The following is a 14,613-nucleotide window of genomic DNA, read 5'->3' on the forward strand; positions in this document are numbered from 1 at the left end:
CTGTTTCAAGTCTCTTGGACATCTGAATAAATGTCTGTTTGAAATAAAGTATGAAAATAAACATGTTGGTTAGTGGGAAGAGGAAATTTGGAGCCAAGAGAAATGTAAAATCTGTGTGTTCTCTGTAAGTGTCCAGAAGTGACATCATTCACTCCATGGTCAGTAACCTATTGTTCATGATTGAGAATCATGACGATGGAGATAAGCCTCATTGCACTGTCTAAACCTTTACAGATCTTATCACTTGAACAAGACCATCAGCACTTGGAAGCCTATCTTATTTGCAATGAATAATTTATGTCAGTGATTCATATTCAGTGAGGCTTGGCTAAGTCAAGAGAGTCAAGCTTTGATGAACAGGGAACACAGAGTTATAGGAGGCAGGTGGCTACTATAAAAGTGTACCATAGACTACGTGGCTTAATCCATACAAATTTATTTTCTCTGTTATTGAGTGAGACTGGAAGCCTGAGATCCAGGTGTCAACAAAGTTGGTTTCTTTTAAGACTCCACTTCTAGACTTGTAGTTGGCTGTTTCTTCTTTTTCATCACATAATTCTCCCCTCTGGGTGCGTGTGTGTGTCCTTTTCTTATAAAGATTCTAGGATTCTATGATGTCATTTTACTTTATTAACCTCTTTTTTAGAAATCCTACCTCAAAATACAGGTATATTGTGTGTACAGGGAGTTAGCATTTCAATATTGACAATAAAGATACATTTTTGTAAAATACAGTACTTGGTTGACATTGCCTGGACTACAGTAACAGGATGCAGTGGGGAGAAAATCTCACAAAAGATGAATTGCATGATATGTTAGGCCTAAGCAAGTATGGACAACTTTATGTCCGTGGAGGCCTGAAAGAACAGAAGCGCTCTACAGCTAGGTGAGTAGAAACCAGAATGGTGGCCCTTCTGGAGGGCACTCAATTCTATCACTTCCTTGTGCTGGTATCCTTAGATGGGTGTTCCTCATGCAGGGGTAATCACTTTGTACAGAGACACCAACCCATGTACTTAACAAAGCAGGGCATGTTTACAGTGTGAATGTTACTAAATTTTATGATCACAGAAGGAGAATTATGGTTACTGGATTTTAAGTGGTATCTCAAACTATCAGCAGAAGATGGGAAATTAAAAGTCGCACAGTGCATATGCATTAGCAGCTTTGCATGCAAAATAAAAGAGCTGCTAGAGGTTCTGAGAGGGAAGCAGAATAGGAAGATGAAGGAGGCAGATGAGCATTAAGACACTGATGAAAACTAGTGGCTGACCTGATTAAAGTTAAGGGTAAAAGTAGTGTGTGTGGCATTCTGTTTTTGTTTCTGTTCCCTGGCAGTTGTAGTGATTGAATCCTGAGCCTTGTCTGCACTAGACAAACGTGCTACACTAAGTTGCACACCTAATCCTGTAATGGGGCATTTTCAGAAACTATAATGGTAAATAAAAAGAAAATAAGTAAATAAACAATACTGCAGTAACTAAGGGCTGTGAGGACAAAACAGTGAGAAGGAATACATGGATTCCATGGGAAAGAATCAGAGCAATTCCGTCTAACTCCATTCAACATTCAGGAATGGAGTAACTCATTTGCTAAACCATGTGAAGTTTGAAGTCAGCTGTGGTGAGAAAGCACATGTCACAGGAAGTGACAAAAATTAACCAGGAAGCTACCTACCTAGATAAGAAGTGTCTGTCTTACCTGTCTCAGAAAGTATGAAACTCACTAACTAGAAAATGATCATTTGGAGAAATAAGAAATGGCTGCATCAACTTTAGTAGCATTTTTAGTAACTAATGGTGTTCTGTAAACGTCAAGGAAACATTAATGCATTTTTCTTTATAAAATAGAGGTATGTATTTTTACTAAATTGAACATATATCTAAGATTTGAATGAAATGTATGCCAGATGTTAAGATTGGGGGGGTGGGAACGGGATGGTCCTGGCTAACTTCAAGCTCAAAAATGCTCACCTGAGGCATTTTCTGTCCCCATCCTCTTACCTCATTACTGTGGTGGCAGCCACTCATCAGGTAATTCAAAGTGAGGAAAGATATACAAGCAAATGCTATTCCCTTACCTTTTTCCCTGCTTCAGCTTTCTGCTTGTGAGCCTGGCCCAGGTCCTTTTCTGACTCCTTTTATCCCATTCCGAAAGTGAACAGGTCCCAGGTGCCCACCACACCCCTCCCCTCCAGGTTTCTGATTTGAGTTGCCTGTAGGGTCAGAGAACTGTCCCCCTGCTGTGCTCCTGAAGTTTATACACTGAGTGTGTGAGCTTGTCTGAGAAACTCCCGCCCACATGGGGTCTGTTCCCAGGGAGTCTATTCTAAACCTGAAGTATATTAGTTGTGTGAGACATATTATAAAAATAAATGATTCTAGGTTCCCTGGCCTTGGAATTTCCTTTATGATATTTGTTTTTAAAAGGCAAAGAGTAGCAGTAAGCAGAGTTGGTAGGAACACAGGGCCTGGACTTTATTTTCCTCTGCCCTTGAACCCAGGAGCTGCACCACTTAGAGGGCATGTTTTACCTTCTCTGGGCCTCATTCCCTGTTTGGAGCTGGGGTGAACCATGCCACTTCTGGGCAACACTGGGCAAGAAGTCAGGTCTGTAAGATGTGTCCTACAGAGCTCTGTGGAGGCTAGTCTCTACCAGTGGTTTATCCAGTTAGCACAGGGAGCCAGGAAGCAGAGAGTACTAAAGGAGCTTGCACTCTCAAAGTCTAGAAGACATTTGAAAATGACCAGTCCACCAATTCCCTCATTCTACACGTGGGAAACAGTTCTGACCTAGGCAGGGGCATTCATGGAACAAAAGAATTTTATTCTTTCCATTTTAGTGTGTGTGTGTGTGTGTGTGTGTGTGTAGAGAGAGAGAGAGAGAGAGAGAGAGAGAGAGAGAGAGAGAGAGAGAGAGAGAGAGAGAGAGAGATGGGCGGGGTGGGGTCTGCTCTTTGCTTCCACCTTCAAGTTGGTGCAGGGATGGAACTAAAAAGCTCTACTCCGCTGAACCATCTCACCTGCTCAAATAAAAAGGAGTTGAGTATTTTTGGTTTTTTTGTTTGTTTGTTTTGTTTTTTGCAGGGGGTGGGCGATGTTTGTTCATTTGTTTTGTTTGTGAAAACCAAGTTAAACCTAGGTATGGCAGCTCATGTTTGTAATCCCAGCTGGAGGAAACTGAGGCAGGAGAACTGCTTCCAGTTCAAGTTAAGCCTGGAGTGCAATGAGACCTTGTCTCAAAAATGCAAACAAATAAAACATAGCTCATTATATCTGGTGTCAAGTATTCCTGTGCACTCCACAGAGACATCTTAAAATGGACAGGGCCAGCAAACATAAACAAATTTTGGTCAGGTAGACTGTTTTCTAAATGTCACAGATCCAGGAAAAGTTGCTCAACTCCTAGATGTTTCTGAGGTAGACCAGTTTGTCCCAAGTCACTTATAAATGTAGCCTTGAGTTTTCTATTTAGTTTAAATTAGAATTTTAGCTGAGGTGAAGTGTAGGTGGGCATTTGAATTTAAAAGTCCAAGAGAAAAGACACTAAAGAATTGAAAGATAAACATTTGGCTTTTCAAAGGAAAAGAAGTCCTTATTCTATTTTACAGCCAACCATAACTGGAAGATGAATGACGCTTTTTGTTAGTGTCATGCTTTTCAAATTACATAAAAACCAGGTTTTGCATGAGAGGCTCTGGTGAAGCAGCCATTGTCAACATCTGTGCCCGATTCAGCAGCACATTGTGTCCTCTACTTTCACTGACTTCCTCTAGAGCCCAGCCCAGGTGCCCAGAGTGCCCAGAGGTCTACATGCAATTTGACTCTGAACTACTAAGTTGCCACCGCCCTAGAAAGTGACGTGTCTTGCCCTCTTTTCCCCACCCAGACCACCCCCAGGACAGGCTGAATCACTCTGCTGTTGAGCAAGGTGGAGAACACATCAGTCCCAAGAAGTCTTCATTTCTTTCCAACTTCCATAACTTAAAAAGTTAGATGTAAATGTTTTTAAAATTATATTTTATGTGTGTGGGTGTTTTGCCTGTATGTATACCTGTCCAATACATGCTTGCCTGGTGTCTAGGAAGGCCAGAAGAGGATGTCAGAGCCTCTGGAATTGACCAACTCCCATATCTTTTGTCTATCTTTCATACATCATTGTTATAAATGTATTTCTAATTAAATACTAACTTCATTAGGGTCCTAAGTGATCAGATCAGTTAAATTTTTCCCAAGATAGGTAAAATCAATGAAAGGAAAACAGTAAATCTTTTCCTGTGAGACATCTGTTAAAAAGTTGTTTCACTTTGTCATGGTTGTGCTGCAATTTACAGGGATCCCCATGTGTTTACACACACACACACACAACTTACACACATTGGTTTTACTGTATATTAATTTGAGAGGGAAAGCTATCAAATCCTCCTCACATGCTAGGAAAATTAAGAACAAACATCATTTTTTTCTAGAAGTTGTTGAATGGATTTATGAAAGCTACTGATTCTTTATCACATAAGACTCAGAAACTAAAACATGGAAACTAAAGATCAGATAAATGGCCTATGTGAGTTAAAGAGTATTTGTGACTGTGTAGGTGTCGGTGCCAGCATAGCTGTTCTAGGGTCACATGGTTCTAGGGCCCTTGAGGGACTGCCACCCTGTTAGGGCAGTTCCTGGGGAAATCTATGTGCCTAGGCAGGTTTTTCTGTAGACTTTTCCTATGGTCATGATGGGTTTTCTTTGCAGGAACTTCTTTCTAAGGTCTTGGTTTCAAAAAGATGAAAAGGAAGTAACTTGATCTCATTCAACAGAATAGTCACTTCCCTCACTCAGTGTTAAACAAGGAGTTGTTTTCTTATAGCTCTAAAGCTAGAATGACGTATCTGATGAGTACATGATTGAAAAAAGGCAATTAGATGAAGACAATGCAAAGAAGAATGGATGACTGATGCTGGGGAGTACCTGCCCATGCTGTTCTTCACTTGCTGTCTGCTTGATCCACTAATATAGGATGCTTTGTCATTGCCATTACCTTTTCCATATGCCTAGGAAACATTTGAGTCACAGTGCACACATGATATTCACAAGGACCTGGTAGCAAATACAGTTCCTCCTGGGTCCTTACTTCTAATGGCTGCAGGTAGAAGACTACAAGCAGGTGGGATCTCTTATTGGCAGCTTCCTACTTCATCATAAGGCCAGACAGAAGCAATGACAGACCAGAAGGCAAGGGTGATATTTTTTTCAAGTGGCGCCTCTGCTCCTACCACAGTTCTACAGAGAGACTGAAGGCCCATGACCTCCAGTGCTTTGGGGCAGACATTTTTCACTTTCCTGGTTGTCTCTCAGGATCTCTTTCCAGGACAAAGAATTTGGGGAATCATGCCCCATCTTAATTACTTGAACTTGAATAATAGCTACCACATAGATGTCTTGAGGAAAAGGTGAAGATATAGTTATGTATAAGATACACACTTGCTCAAGCACATGTACATGTACTCATGCATATTTTTGTGCATGTATTTTTATGCATGCAGAAGTGCACACACATGCGTGCTCATGCACAGGCACACACACACACACACACACACACACACACACACACACACACCTTCTCTCTTGAACACAGTCTTCCTGCTTGCCCATTCCCACAAGTTCCAGAATTTCCCTCAGAAACAGTCTCCAGTGGTGTGATTCGTCCCTCAAAATGTGTAAGTCTGGGGTTGGGTTTCTTCACTTCCTTCTGTAAAGGCATAGCGCCAATGACGACTGCAGAAATCAGCCTTTGCAGTTAGAAAGTCTAAATGTTGATATCTGTAAGAGTAATATGTAAATGGATCTGGTTTTCCTTCTAGAATATCTGACCTTTTGTTTCTAATTTAATAATACCTAGCTTTGAATGCAATATATTCACATCTTGCAGGCTGTGTCCCACAACAGTCAGGGAGCAGCCCTTCCTGCAGGCTGCCAAAAAAAAAAAAAAAAAAAAGAGTACTGAGATAAAAGATTGGGGGAGGGGAGGGAACAAAGGGGAGTCAACAGATTACACACCATGCTGCAAGAGTCTCCTCTGGGAGAGTTCTTAGGAGGGAAGAATGGCAGGTGCAAGAACACCCCCCCCACTTTCTCTCTTTTGAACTGGGGTAGCAAAGATTAAACTGTTAATGAGAAACACAGCCAGGAGTGTTTATTTGTGCTGGCCTTGTGGAATGATGAGCCACAAGATCGGGATTCAAAAGAGCTGTTACGTACTCTCACCACCACCCCTACACACACACACACACACACACACACACACACACACACACACACACACACACACACACACCAATGTTTTAAAGTGCTGGAGATCTGTTGAAAGATTCCTAAGTATCAGGCAAAGGGATAACGTCCACCAGGGACAGATTAAAGATTCTTCCCAAGACACACCCAGGGCATCTGCACTGTCCACTCCCTTCCCTCACCCACCTTCATGACCATGTAGAATGCATCCTTTCCAGAGCCCAGCAGAAGTGGGTACAGTGACAGGGATGCACTATGGTGTGTGTAAAGCTGAAAAAGATAAGCCCCGGTCTCTGGAGGAGTCTGAGTCATTTGATAGTTGAAATGTGGAAAATACTCAATGAATGCCACTACTCAAAATCAGGTCTTGTGATGCCAAGTTTAGTGTCATTTCCTTTCCCAATTTCACTCTAAAGGAACTCATTTTCCATTTCCTACTTGCCAGAATCCTTTTTTTCTTTCTCAGTCTCTCTCTACCCCACATTTCAGTTTCACAAAGTATCTGGCTCTGGTGACATAGCTATCTGTTATTTGGAAAGATGCACCATGGTGAATGCTTCCCATCCTATGACACCCAGAAGAAGACCACACCTGCCTTCTGCCTTTTTACACCATTCACTAATTAATACCCACTGTGTTCTCGGTACTCAACTGCCTGTGAAGGTCTTCAGAAACAAGTGTTGAACCTCAGAGCAGAGGTGGATATTAAGAGATGACATTGGTGAGTGCTTCCCTACAATTACCATGTCATGAGAAGGAACACAAAGGAAAAAAAACAGAGATGGATTTGCTCTGGGAGACGTGGAAAGCTACCAAGAGTAAGTAAGATGCAACAAGGCATCATTAGTTTGTTTGGGGAAAGATGTGCTAATCAAAGAGAAGGTTGTGTACTCTCACCCAGTAGTCATCACCTGGTGACCCATTTCCACCAGGAAAGAGAGAGACTAGGAGCATGTTCCTGCCCAGGCTGCCTGAGACCTGTTTCAGTAGGATTACGGGGGCAAACTTCAACATCCTGATTTTTTAGCTTCCTTCTTGATAAGATGAGGTCAATTCAGTACCAGGGTAGAATAATAGAATTGGTGGCAAAGCTGACAAGATAGCAACAGTCAGGGAAAGACCACAAGGTGACAAACATAAAGATCCAGAATGAGTTGGGCAAGACGAAGGGGAGAACTAAGTCTGAGACCCAGACATGATTCCTGTCCTATTTGTAAATTTATTTAGCATCATATGTTATGAAAACAGAATGAGTTCTCAGGAGATATTCCCTGGATGCCATGATAAATAGTTCTGCTCAATGTGGGCAGTACCACTGGCCTTGCAGCCTGGGAACAGGACTTGACTGTAATTACCTCCGAAGTGGAAAGAAAAAAGAACTCTCACATCCTGACTCTAAAATTCTCTCTTCACCTTGTGAGTCAGTACATAAACTTTAATTCAGACATTGGCAGTACTGTCAGCAGCTCATACGTCATGAGTGGAGAGTCTCTGTGGTTGTGTGTACCCAGGAGCAGGCTGTGGCTGCTGCCATCCGTGGAGGTCGGGGTTTCCTTTAGTTATAGAAACCCCAGAGATAAGGTCTTGCTCCAGGCCTGGGAAAAGAAACAAGATACATTACTTAGTCTCGGTTTCTATTTGGGGGTTGAGTAGTCTGGGACAAATTCTTCTTGTTCTTGCTTTTAGCCTTACACAGATGTCTTCATACACTTACTGAATAGTGTAGAACTAGACATTTGGATGCCCTAGATAGGACTTGAAGAATAGCATCCCTACAGACTGCCCAGGGTTCAATGGACCAGGATGGAAGGACCCACAGAATATCAATCTTAATTATTGTGAACTCAACAGATAATAGCAATAACATTAGAAACTTGTCTTCTTCTGCTCTTTAGTCAGTAAGTTCTCCATGGGACTCATTTCTGAAAGAGTCCCAATAGATTGGGATAAAATGGAGGACTTGAGATAAAATGGGGAATGTGAGTGGCATGAAGTGAAGGTTTTGAGCTGAAGGCAGCAGAGATGGAACTAAGACTTGGCTAATATCCCTGTGAGGAACACAAGCCCTTTACCTCGAGACTCAAGGCCCCTCACTTTTCCCTTTTTCTATTTTCTTTTAAGCATGGTTGTATCTAGTAGAAGAATTCAAGTAAAATTCAGCCCACACTGTTAATGAATTGAATTCACGTCACCAATATGACACTTGTAAATGCAAAACAGACCTGTCAGGTCCTAGTTTAACTTACTTTGTTGGTGGATGATGAGAGGGAAAGTATGAACTCCAGATTGTGTGTGCACTAAGACACTAAATTTTAGGATATGAAATGTCTCCCACAGATTCAGGTGGTGAATGCTTGGTCTCCAGACAGCAGTGCTATTTGAAGAAGTTGAGGAACATTAGCTGAAGGATGTAGGTCACTACGGACATGGCCTTTGAAGGTTATACCTGATTCTCATCCCAGTCCCAGCACCACGCTTCCTGTCTGTCCTCTGCCGTAGTCTCCTGTCACCATGAGGTTGTGTGTTACCATGAACTCAGAATCAACAGACCCAAGCACTGTGGATAGAAACTGTAAATAAATCCTTCCTTTCTTAAGTTATTTATGTCAGGTATTTGTCATAAAGACAAAAACCTAACACACTACTGAAGAAACCACCAATAAAACCACCCTAAAATACTCTTAAATGTGAAGTGGGGTTGCTAATGTAAAATGATACTGAAGAAAAACACAATCATTTTTAAGATTTTGAAATGTCTCATTATATCTGAAATGGCTTTGGTTTGGTGTTAGATAGTTTATGAGCATGAAAATGAAATTACAGAATGTAAAATTAAAAAAAAACTTAGTATCATATAACCAGGAAACTTGAAATGTGAAGGGACTTTCCATGTGTTATATTTATGGCTACAAACACCAGATTATGCCATGTGGGAAGGAAATCAGAGTTCACATTTGCTCCTGTTACCTTGTCCAAGTGTAACAGCCCTTCTCTCAGTCAACACCCATAGTGTGGGGTTCCTGGGGTCCACTAATTTTTCTTGCCTGGGGTGAGCCCTGTGTAGAATGAGTGCTCTTTTTATCCTTTGGACTTGTGAGAGCTTCTTGATACTATTGAAACAGCAGCATATCTGCCAACTAAGAGAGTACTTTCTGCTCTCTTCATCGTAGGAAGTAAAACATCAATATCTCCCTTCTGTTTCTCTGCACCCACCACAGAGTAAAAGCATCTTCACCTTGGGGCTTTGGTGACCTTGGGAAAGTCATTCCTTTGACCTTAGATAAGTTTTCTGTGCTAAACATGGAGACAGACTTCTATTCAAGTGATAGAGAAACCTGGGCTCCTACCCTCACTAGAAACTATATGGCTCCTATTAGTCATTCTTCTTTCTTGTATGACACCCTTAATCTCTTGTATCTTGATCATTGGCGTTATACAATATTCCATGTTGTTAACAGTTAAAGACAAACTTGGAGTGCCACATAGTCTCTCCTGGAGCAATGGTTAATAGGGCCTAGCAAGCCAGTCTGGGGGCTGAAGATATGGCTCTGTGGTTAAGGGTACTCAATGCTTTGGAAGAGGACCCAGGGATCAGTTCCCAGAGTCTATATGACAACTCACCATCATCTGTAACTCCAGTTCCAGGGTGTCTGATGCTCTCTTCTGACTTCAGCATGCACTGTACACATGTAGTTCACATAAATGCCTGGGTCCAAAACATTCACACACAGAAATATGCTTCCAAAAGAACCAGTTTGATGCAAGGTTAGTAATGTAGTTTGAGTAAAACAAGAAATGCTTTAATTTGTAGTTGTTCGTGTTTTACAATAATTTCATTAATTTTGCTGGCTTAGCACTGCCAGTCTAAAAATCTGAAGTCTGAATGCTCCAGAAATGTTTTTTTTTGGCCTGGCGGGGGGGTGTGGAGAGGGTAGTGTCAGAAAGGACAGGGCACAAGGAAACATGAGCATAGAAACAGGGACTGACCTATATGGAAGAAGGTTAACAAGTACAACAGAAGAGAATTCTGGAGGTATTGGTCAGGTCAGGTTCTCAGGAGTTCAGAACTCTAGTCCATAGGAAACTGGGAACTGTGAGGAGTGCTTGGACAGTGGTTTCCTAAAACAACAGAAGAGACCACTCGTGGGAGAAAAGGAGCTGTGTAGACACGGTGAAGGTGTTAAGGGTCTGCACTCAAAGGAGCAAAGAAAGCAAAGGCAGGAGGAGGCAGGACACTCAGGTAGTTGCAGGTGAAATTTTGATGATTCCACTTATTGGTGTATACACCTGATTCCATGTCCCTGAGAGTGAGTGGGACATTAACTTTATATAAAGGGGTATTTTTCCTATGGTTGAATTACATTTGCAAGGCTGCACCTTGGGAAACTACTGAAAGGGTTTTCCTACAGCTTATGGTAGAGAAACCCCACGAGGTAACCCCTAACTGCTGAGACTGGTTCCTGACTACAGCGAGAATACCACGCATGGCGGAAATTGCATTTCCACACTCCATGCTCCTGCTTCCTGGATGCTTCAGCTTCTCCCCCCACCCCCAGTTCTCTCAGCCACACTTGTCATCAGAGAGTCACATGATTGAGTTCTCTTTGATTAACTTTGGCTAAGATATTTGGAGTAGATGTCAGTGTCCCACACTGACCTGGATTGACACAAAATCCAGTCACATCAAGATGTAAGGTAAGTAGAGGTCTTGACTCACAAACTTAGGAAGGAAAATCAAGCTCTGTAATTGTTTTTCACTTCAGTTAAATCTGACTGTGGTTGGCTGGCAGGCAATACAGCATCAGTTTTTTCCTGGGCAGCTTTGTACCCTGAGGTCTATTTGAGAATGTAGATGTCTCAGATGAGCTTAGCAAAATGCTTTGAAGAACCCCTCCATCTTAGGCAACACTAGTAACTTTAGTGAGATAAACCGTCAGTTCATATGTTCCTAGAAAGTTTGCAGGTATGGATGGATAGGCTTGGAGTTCAGACACTTTAGCCCCATACTGTCAGGAGCGGGATTGAATTTCCATATAGAATGACAAAAGCTTAAAAGGGATTTTAGAAACAAAAGAACGGGGAGAAGCACAGCTTCTTGGTAGCAGCATTTTTCTCAGGTGGACTCTGTTTTGCTAGAGACAAGCAGAGACTTATGTGGCTTGCTTAAGGGAGTCTTCCTGTCTCAGCATAAGCAAAAAAACAAAAAACAAAAAAACAAGCAAGGTTCTTTTCAGAGGCTTTGCTAACAATTAAATGATGTGCATGAGCATCTGGCAGTGGCAGTGACCACACCTCCAAGCCAGCACCATGCTACTGGATGTCAGCATAGACTGAGGCAATAAGCTGGAGTCAAGCTTACACCCGCCATGTTGGAAAGCCAGCAGCTGTTTCCACTTTAATTTTAGCAATGTTCTTTAGCCTATATAAGACACATGGCCAGAAAAACATAAAGTTTTAGAGTAAAGTCAGGTTCAGATGAAGAAAAATATAAGTAGACTTGGGAGAATAAAAGAAACAAGATATTGGAAAAAATAAAAATAAAGTAGCTGGGTGTGGGGGCACACGCCTTTAATCCCAGCACTCCAGGGGCAGAGGCAGGTGGATTTCCAGAGACATACCCTGTCTCAGAGAAAAAAATAAATAAAAGTAAAAGAAATAGAGTAACATAAGCCATGTAAAATGGAAAGTACACAGAAAGTCTGGATATTGTATGCTATTGTGTTTTTCAGTTGTTCAGTGGCTAAGGAAGGAACAACTACTGAAATATACTTGATTATAAATGATGCTGAATTAATCCAATTTATATATTTCAAAAGTTGACCTCTAACTTTAAATATAAGGACTGGTTACTTGGGGAAAGAGTTTTTATTTATGTTTTTACAGAAAATGGAAAGCTGTTGATTCCTTCCAGGCTTCTGTGGTTTGATTTACCAAGACCCCCAGAAGCAGTGGCCCAGGTGATCCAGCATCTGAAACAGCTGAGATGATTCAGCCTTAAGGACTACAAAAAACAAGAACTTGGCCAAGGTTTCTGAGTTTTGTCATGATCCCCATGGTATGAACAGCACCTCCTTCCAGCAGGAAGCAGTTTGGAATGAGCTACCTCCAAATTCCCATATTATTTATAAATCTTTTTTTCATTTAAATGGGGTTGCTTATAATTGGTTAATGATCACAGCCAATCTCTTTTCAATGGTAAAAGGGGAATTATGGTATGGAAATGAATACTTTGTATTGCTATGGTTTTTCATTTATTGATAAAAATTCAAGGTCAGTTTAGTGATATGTATACTTCTCTTGATTAAGTATTGTGCTTATACTAATTATAGATAGTTACTTATAATAGTCAGAACTTATAGTTAGGCAAGTTAGGCTTTCTAGATACACAGAACTATTTGAGATAGATAGACAGTCTTCAAACCTTTCAAAGACCTTCAGAAAATGGCATTTAAAGTGGTTTATGGTTTTTCTTGACAATGAGAAATGTTTGCTCCTGGCAGCACCAATTACGTCTGAGAGGAAGATGGGCATCAAAGAAACTCGTTATGGAGTTTGCTTTCAACATGGCAAGATTAGCCATTTGGGCAAGAAACTGCTCTTGCCTGGACTACTTGACTGTTGCTGTATAAATTGGACATGTAAGACCCACAGGAAAGTTACTGCTGAACTCAAACAGTCCTTCAGGGTTCTTGCTTCATGGAAGAGTCTATGAGACTTTCTGCAGGATACAGAAAAATGAATGATAGACTGCCAATGCAGATGGACAGTTTGAAATTTTCTGCTTTGCTGAGAAGTCTTCTGGACACATTGTGGCCTAATGGGCTGAAGATGGATGCCCCTATGTTACAGAGGAACTTCAGGTAACTGTCCAGATAGTGAAATGTCTCTGTCAATCCTAGTGTTTATATATTATCCTTCTGTGGTCTTTGATGGAGTTGAATGCAGATAGTTGTCATCATAGTTTTCCTTAGTTATGATAAAAGATAAGCTACATATAAGACTTGAGACTCATACAGATAGGATAGATGATAAAATACTTTCTTTAAATCTTACTAAATGTTAATGGACAAAATATTGTAGCTATGTTCTTACTTGATAACTGTTCTGTTATATATAATTTGACTATGTTAAAGTTAAAACCTTTCTTTTTATTTAGACAGAAAAGAGGAGATGATGGGGAAGTCCTGTGTATATGTCAATAAAGCACTGTTGGCCAATAGGGAAGCAAGATAGGTGGGACTAGGAGTTAAGGAGTATTCTGGGAAAGAAAGACATAGTCAGTCATGATGTAGCTGCCATAGGAATAAGAGGTCCAGATCCTTTTCTCCGGTAAGAGAAATAACAATTATGGATTAAATACTTAAGCCAGAGCTAGCCAGTAAGAAACAAGCAAACAGCCAACAGCTTCATAATTAATATAGCCTCCTGTGTGTTTATTTGGGACTGATGCAGCTCTGGAACCAGGCTGGCAGAAAGGCTGCACTCTACACCATATCTTAGCACCTACCACCTTAGATGCCCCCATAATCAATTTTTGGCTTTCTGTTACAGTTTTTTTTATCATGAGTATCCCCCAAAGCTCATGCATTAAATACTTGGTTCCAAGTCCATGGTGCTATGGGAAGCAGTGGAATATTTAAGTGGTGGGGATAAGTAGTAAGAAATTAGATTACTAGGAACCTGATATCAAAGGGGATTATGATACTGTGATTCTTTCATAGTCTTCCTCTTCCTCTCCCTGTCCTCCCTCTCCATTAGTGTCTCCCCCTGCAAGGCTGTGATCCACTACATGCTTCCTGTCATAATGTGCTGTGTCTCCACAGACCACAGAGTAGATGAACTGGCCATAGACTAAAATGCCTAAAATGATGAGTAGAAAGAAACCTTCCCTCTTTTCCAGTTAATTGTCTTAAGTATCTTTCTACTGACAGAAAGCTGACAAATATATCTGCACAGGTATCTGGACCCTAAAAGAGAGTGGGTGACAGTGCTCCCATTCTGAATCCCTGGACTCAAGTGAACACTCAATTTGAACCCTGCCACTGCACCTTCAGAAGAGATAAAGAGATGGGAATGTTCAATGATCAGGGCAAGTGCAGAAAACATCCAAGCAACAAACACAGAATTGGTCCAATGTTAAGTTTGTGGATCAAGATTAAGCTTAGATCACTGAGTGGACAGTGTTGGTAGGGTCCTGTCTCCCTTTCTTGGAAGCAGATACCTAATGAGGACAAGAACAGATGATCTGGAAAAGTCCCCCCAAGGCCAGGACACCCTGTAAATCCCCTGCTTGTTTCATGGAGAAAGCCCAGGGAGGTCATGAGTTAGCCAC

General features: G+C 41.3%; 1 long non-coding RNA gene across 1 annotated transcript; it reads left to right on the forward strand.

Annotated features, from left to right (window-relative positions):
* Positions 1–6,362: 6,362 nt before the first annotated feature.
* LOC121140264 lies at positions 6,363–8,967 on the forward strand. Its single transcript, XR_005877055.1, has 2 exons — positions 6,363–7,099; positions 8,619–8,967. It is a non-coding gene; the product is annotated as an uncharacterized LOC121140264 (long non-coding RNA).
* The last annotated feature ends 5,646 nt before the right edge of the window (positions 8,968–14,613 follow it).

This window comes from Mesocricetus auratus, unplaced genomic scaffold (assembly GCF_017639785.1).
Source record: "Mesocricetus auratus isolate SY011 unplaced genomic scaffold, BCM_Maur_2.0 Super-Scaffold_100004, whole genome shotgun sequence".
Taxonomy (NCBI): Eukaryota; Metazoa; Chordata; class Mammalia; order Rodentia; family Cricetidae; genus Mesocricetus; species Mesocricetus auratus.